At 34.5% G+C, this 7,639-nt stretch overlaps 1 protein-coding gene across 1 annotated transcript in view; it reads left to right on the top strand.

Annotated features, from left to right (window-relative positions):
- Positions 1 to 7,639, top strand: part of LOC107599041 (acyl-CoA-binding domain-containing protein 6-like) — a 36,626-nt gene that overhangs the window by 27,027 nt on the left and 1,960 nt on the right. The gene's annotated exons all lie outside the window — the stretch shown is intronic.

Genomic DNA, 7,639 nt, shown 5'->3' on the forward strand with positions numbered 1-7,639 from the left:
CAAAACCAGTCATAAGGGTCAATTTTTTTGAAATTGAGATTTATAGATCATCGGAAAGCTGAATAATAAGCTTTCCATTGATGCATGGTTTGTTAGGATAGGACAATATCCTATCCGATTTGAAAATCTTGAATCTGAGGGTGCAAAAACATCAAAATATTGAGAGAAAATAATGCTATATTAATAATGCTATTGCTACAAATATACCCCAGCGACTTAAGACTGGTTTTGTGGTCCAGGGTCACATATGTTAAAGGAATATTTTAGTTTAATTCAGGTTGCCATGCTGGCAAATGAAAATAAGAGAATATAACAATTTCAGTTCCATTCCATTCCAATGGACGTCCAAGGAGCAAAGCATTACATGGGGATAAATGTTTTAATACACTTTTTTTTTTAACTATAGACTATGTGTTTAAAATACTAGGATCTTATTTATAACAGGTTGTATTCAATTTTCAATATCTATTTTAACATGACTATGCAGAGCTGGTAAATTTTTACATAACATGCATTACTGTGAACACATTTTTTTAAAGGGGTCATATGATGCTGCTAAAAAGAACATTATTTTGTGTATTTGGTGTAATGAAATGTGTTTATGCAGTTTAAAGTTCAAAAAACACATTATTTTCCACATACTGTACATTATTGTTTCTCCTCTATGCCCCGCCTTTTTGAAACACTTTTTACAAAGTTCATCGGTCTGAAAAAGCGAGCTGTGCTGTGATTGGCCAGCTATCCAATGCGTTGTGATTGGCCGAATACCTCAAGCTTGAGACGGAAATGTTACACCCCTCACATACTGTTGCTAACGTGTCCGGACGGAGCGACGAGACAAAAACATTTAAACCCATTACAAACTAGGCATTTGTTGCATCCAGTGGGGACATAATTACTGATTATAATAATTGCAGGGACTGCAGATGAAAATTAGCCTGAATTACTAAATCTGGCACATTTACATAGTAGACTTGTTTACTCATGTAAATTAATGTGTATTGTCCCTTTTAAATAAAATAAAAACAAACAAACAAACTTATACTGTCTTTTTACGCATTGGGTTGCATTGCATCGCGCCGCGCCGTGCCGCGTAAACATAAAACTCTGTCTGCATTTGTGATCGGAGAAATGACAAACAACAAGTGTTACTCTACACTGCCCAAAACTCGCGTTTGAATCATCAGTGACAAATCCTTTAAATGAAAACGTACTTATGTGAGTCAGAACTGCCGGCATTGTAGTCTAACGTTACTCTCCCAGGATCAGTAAACAGTCCTCCATAAAATGTGCTGCACACATCTGAATATTTGGGTTGAACTGTTCTGGAACAGTGTTGTAAATACAACTTAACCACTGATTTGTAGTCGTGTCCTCTTTTGGAAGACCAAACAAAGTAGTTTCGCTTTCACAATGAAAAACACAGTGGCCTAGCGTGAGGGGAAGCCTAGAGTGAGCTGAGGCCGGGATAGAGTGAGCTGAGGCCGGGCTAGCGTGAGCCGAAGCCCCGGCTTAGCGTGCGCTGAGGCCGGGATAGAGTGAGCTGAGGCAGCGGGGTCGAGAACGGCGCCCGGCGGATGCGACGAATGAGCAGCAACCACATGTGACGACCCCGGGCTGGACTCCGCTTCATCCACGGTGAAAGTTGATGTATTCTCTCAGCGACCAGCACAGATCAGCTCTAGGCATGACGAAGCGGATATCGTCCTCTTTTGGAAGACCAAACAAAGTAGTTTCACAACAAAGCACACAGCGCCTTCACGACATGGCTGCAGTGTCAACAATACTACAGTGAGAATAAAAGTTACGCCTTCTTTCTTTGCGTGAACATTTGGGAGGCGTTATGCAAATCTTCCCACATAGTGAGGTAGATATGTGGGAGCGTGTTAGAACGAGCCGTTTTAGGTAGGTGTGGCTGACTCTGAACTTTTATAAAGAATATCTCTTTGGATTTGAGACTTTAGTCTTTGCAACTTTACAGATCTTCTTTATGCACCAAGAGCTTGTAACACTCCAAAGAGAAAGGAAAAATTGAAATCGCATCATATGACCCCTTTAAATTGAGAGATGAGAAATTATTATACACTGCCATTCAAAAGTTTGGTGTGGTAAGATTTAAAAAAAAAAAAAAAAGAAGAAGAAAGTATTTTAGGCTCTGCAAGGCTGCATTTATTTGATTAAAAATACAGTAAATATTACAATTTAAAATTTCTAAGTTTTCTATTTTAACATATTTTAATAGGTAATTTATTCCTGTGATGGCAAAACTGAATTTTCAGCAGCCATTATTTCAGTCTTCAGTGTCACATGATCCTTCATAAATCATTCTAATATACTGTGTTTGTGGGCGAGAAACATTCCTTTTATCAACGTTGAAAACATTTGTGCTGCATAATCATATTTGTGGAAACCATGATTCATTTTTTTTTTCAGGATTCTCTGATGAATAGAAAGTTCAAAAGAAATACATTTATTTGAAATATAAATCTTTTGTAACATGAATATGAATGTCTTTACAATACATTTTGATCAATTTAATGTGCCCTTGCTGAACAAAAGTATTAATTTATTTACTTTTTTCTTTTTTTTTTAATCTCTATGAAATCTATATAAAATGGTTTCAGAATGAAGTTCTTATCCACCTCACCTCAGGTTACAGGAGGAAGGTGTATATGTGTGTGAGCATGGGTACATTTATCCTCAGCCACACGTGTGGTAAATAGGACCTGTAATAATCACCAGTTGTCCCAGAGGAAATCAACAGTGTTCCTCTGTCATGTGACACTACACATGGGCAGCCTCCGGGCCCTTGTTCTTTATGTGTGTGTGTGTGTGTGTTTGCCATCTGTCCTCTCCTCAGGTTGGTCGCGTGGCAGGGTGGACGTCTGAAGACGAGCACCCTTTGGGGAGGGGAGCAGAAAAATGATGGGGGGATGGGATATAAAAAAGTGACTAATAAACATAAGCGATGAACTCAGAGAGACGAATAGCACAGAATGAAAATTCATTTCCACCTCTCCCTGTGTGGGGCCATGCGGCTGACACATGATTAATTGAGGGGTTTACTGCACGCTGTAAATTGTTCTTCTTCTCTACGGCTCCCCAGAGGCGCTAGGGGCTTTACTGCCCAAGGACCCACACGCGTGCTGAAAATAAAATACAGTAACAAAAAAATGGACTAGAGAAAAAAAAATCGAAATGTTTTCCTTTTCTGCTTCCTACTTAAAGTGACAGTTAACCCAAAAATGAAAAATCTGTCTTCATTTACTTAGTCTCATGTTGTCTTAGACCTGTATGACTTTTTAAAAGAGATATTCCATACAGTGAATGTAAATGGAGACTAAGTACAACCATGATCACCATTCACTTTCAATGTATAGAAAAGAGCAGCTTGGACATTCTACATCTACTTTTATTACACACAAGAAAGAAGGTCATATGAACATCATAAAGGTGAGTAAATGATGACTGATTGAAAAATGGCTTTAATTTTTTTGGGGAAATATTCCTTTATGAGGTTTTGTGCTTACATTACTTTTTCTTGCTAGTGGAGCTTGCTAAGGCAGTAATCTTTATTAGTACATTTACATTTAATCATTTAGCAAACGCTTTTATCCAAAGCTTAGATATACAGAGAAGCAAAAGCTATTTATCGTACCTACTGTATATAACTATATTAACTGTAACACAATACTTAATTTCTTTTCTTATTTTATTTTAGAATTAATTTAAATTCATTTTATTTGCATTTTAATTATATATATATATATATATAGGTAGTTGACAAATAGGCAGTAAAAAATGCTTATTTTGTAAAAGACCATTTTTGAAGAAGAAATGCACTAAATGTCACTAACTTTGTCAATTCTTTCATTGTTTTTTCTTAACATTTTCACTGAACTGTACCATACATTTGTTATGGTGTGACATAGCAAAAATTAAGAAAAAAAACCTCTTAATAATATATAAATAGCATGAGAGAGTTTTATCTTCATTGTTAGACGCTTATTTTCATATAGTGTTATTTATTTAATATGAAATTATAATTAACATCATTTTTTCCCCATGACTTGTTGGACAATTTCAGGACAAATTTTGACAACAAGACAAACTTTTCTGTCATCTGTTAAAAACTGCAGAAAATTATACAATTTTAAGATGAGTGATATTTGTATCCCCCCTATTACAATACTCAACGTTTTTTTTATTTTTTTTATTTTTAGATATTTTGAGATTTTTATGTGTCACACCATGGGACGTTACGTCACACCAAAGTACAGAAATGGTAGTTATTACATTATTTCTATTTAATTTTGAAGATGTCAAAGGAGAAAGAAAGTTTAATTTTGATACAAACAATATCAACATGTTTTTTAAACAAAAATAATCATTTTCATCAACAAAAGTCAGTCTCTTAGTCAATCAGTATGTTACTGAAACTTTTCTAGCCCCCCTGACATGTGTGGCACAGCTAAATATGATTGATATTCAAACTATATTCATCAAGATGTGAATGACATTTTTAAAACTATATGGCTACTGTTTTTAAGGCATCATTTTGATTCTATTTACTTTCTGCATCTTTCTCTTAGGTGGATCCCTGTTAATTTTCTGTCTATATTTCCATGTCCTCTCTCTTCCAGTAATTTCTCTCCCTCAATTCTTTCTGTTTCAAAAACAAATGACCACATTTTATACTTATTTTTAAGACACTTTATAACAGTACAAGTTTTCTGCAGAAACATCCGAAAATAGTTTAATGTAATTATTGCTTTTAAGAACACTGTAAATTATCAAAAAACGCTTTTTAAAGAGACCTTGTCCTCTGGTGTGACATCTTTGTCCTGTGGAGTGACAGTACAGGCGTCACACCGGAGGACATTTTCTGTCACACCAAAGGACGTTTCAGCCTTTTTCTGTCAATTAATGACCTTGCTATTCCAAGCTAACCTGTCATTAGCGGTTAGCCAGACACATTTGCGTCATTTTCCATGATTATGTAGTTTAACATGCAGTTTTAATTAAAAAATTTAAGGGTGTCACACTAAAGGACAACAAAATGTAACACTTTTGTAGTGGTACCAAAAAAAGTTACATTTTGAACAATTCTGAGACAGAAATCGACCATGTGCACGTGTCATGGGCTTCACAGGGGGCTTCTAGAGGAGATCTGCATGGAGGAATGGGCCAAAATACCAGCAACAGTGTGTGAAAACCTTGTGAAGACTTACAGAAAACGTTTGACCTCTGTCATTGCCAACAAAGGGTATATAACAAAGTATTGAGATGAAATTTTGTTATTGACCAAATACTTATTTTCCACCATAATTTGCAAATAAATTCTTTAAAAATCCTACAATGTGATTTTCTGGATTTTTTTTCTCATTTTGTCTCTCATAGTTGAGGTATACCTATGATGAAAATTACAGGCCTCTCTCATCTTTTTAAGTGGGAGAACTTGCACAACTGGTGGCTGACTAAATACTTTTTTCCCCCACTGTATATCCTTTTTTTTTTTTTTTACCTGTTTTTTTTTTATTTTACATGCCACATGATAAAACATGAAAAAGAAAATCACAGATCTGCTGTTTAAAATATTTGGGTCAGGAAGATTAAATTTTTTTTAAAGAAATTAATACTTTTATTCCACAAGGATACATTAAATTGAGCAAAAGTGTCAGTAAAGGACTTCTACATTGTTACAAAAGATTTATAGTTCAAATAAATGCTGTTGACTTTCTGCTCATCAAAGAATTCTGGAAAAATGTATAGTGATTTCCACAAAAATATTAAGCAGCACGACTGTGTTTAACAATAATAAAAAAAATGTTTCTTGAGCAGAAAATCAGCATATTAAAATGATTTCTAAAGGATCATGTGACACTGAATACTGGAGTAATGGCTGCTGAAAATTCAACTTTGCCACGTCAGGAATAAACTACATTTTAAAATATATTCGAATAGAAAACTGTTATTTTAAACTGTTATAATATTATTGTTTTTACTGTATTTTTTTTATTAAATAGTGTAAGAGACAATAAAAAATCTGGCCACTCTTAAAGTCCCCATGAAATCAAAATTAAAGTTTTTTTGTTAGTATCAATATGTTAGTCTTAAGGTTATCTACACAGAACAAAATTATAAACGCAACACTTTTGTTTTTGCCCCCATTTTTCATGAGCAAATGTCAAATGTGGCTTTACGGAGCTCAACGGCTCTGAACGGCTCTAGCCCAAGCTGTGATATAAACGAACGCTATTGGCTATTTTAAAAAGGGGCAGGGCTGCTTGATATGTCCCGCCCTGTCTTCCCGTTTCAGTTAAAATGACGTCAACACATAGAGTAACACAGCGTGTTTCTAAGCATTTCATGGGACCTTTAAGATGGGCTCTTGTGACTTTGGCCAGTGAGCATCCACTTAGTAACAATCTACAGTATCAACCACATGGCAACATGCTCAGAACACTCTTGTACTTGCCTTCTCTTTCACTCTCCTTCACTCTTACTCTTTCTCGTTTCCTCTCCCTTCCCTCATTCTCTCATGTTTGGGGGTCTGAGGTTGAAAGCCACTCTTGTCACTCAGGGTTTTCCTGCTGACATCAGCCACTCACCTAAGAGAAAGAATAAGAAGAGCTTTTTCCCTCCTTTTTAAAAGAAGGCAGTAGTTGACATAGACGTGAAAAAGCACTCAAGCTTAGAGGAATGTCCCTGCATCAGCGTGGCAGGCAACACTAACTGGGTTACAGGAGTGCTGCCCCTCCCAGCCCTGCAGCCTCCTAATGGGGCACAAATGCAAGCGTGCTGCTCAACTACACATTCAGTCTTCATACGTACTGTAACAATTACTTTAAGTGTACGAGAGAGAAAACAGGACTGGATTAAGTTCTTTTTAAGGTGGCATGCTACCTAAGAACTGGTAGCAGTGTTATTTTAGTATCATTGAGGTACTATTATACTTTTTTAACATTTTTTTATTAGTTTTTATTTTAATATTTTGTTTTCATTTTAGTTTTAGTAAGTTTATTAATTTTGTTAAGTATTTTTTAAAATATATTTATAATGTTTTTATTATTTTTTTATTTCATTTTTTTATTTTTTTTATTGCCTTGGCATCTAGCTGAAATAAACTACATTTTATAAGTATTTTATAATAAGTAATAAGTATTTAGAATATATATTAGTATTTAATAAGTATTTTTATTTCAATTAATGTTTTTTCTTTAATGAAATAGTAAGACATTTTGTTATAGTAACAATTTTTTTATTATTGTTCAAATATTAATTACCTAAAATGACTATAACTAATTACCTATAACAACCTATAATAAAATGATTTTATTTAAATTATGAAAAAAAAATTATATTCTGTATAATTTTGCAGTTACTGTAAAATTCTATTCAATTATAATTTTATTAGAATAAATTCATATAGTTTTTTTTAATTGACTTGAGAAAATAGTCACATTTTCTGCTAAAGTGCTGTTCTAACAGTGTGTCTGACTGACTCCCTTGCAAAAAATGCAAATATACCCAACATTATTTATATTTTTTCTTGTGTTCTCTCTCTCTCTCTCTCTCTCTCTCTCTCTCTCTCTCTCTCTCTCTCTCTCTCTCTCTCTCTCTCACTCTCTCACTCTCT

Source organism: Sinocyclocheilus grahami, unplaced genomic scaffold, assembly GCF_001515645.1.
Source record: "Sinocyclocheilus grahami isolate Dianchi unplaced genomic scaffold, SAMN03320097.WGS_v1.1 scaffold259.1, whole genome shotgun sequence".
Taxonomy (NCBI): Eukaryota; Metazoa; Chordata; class Actinopteri; order Cypriniformes; family Cyprinidae; genus Sinocyclocheilus; species Sinocyclocheilus grahami.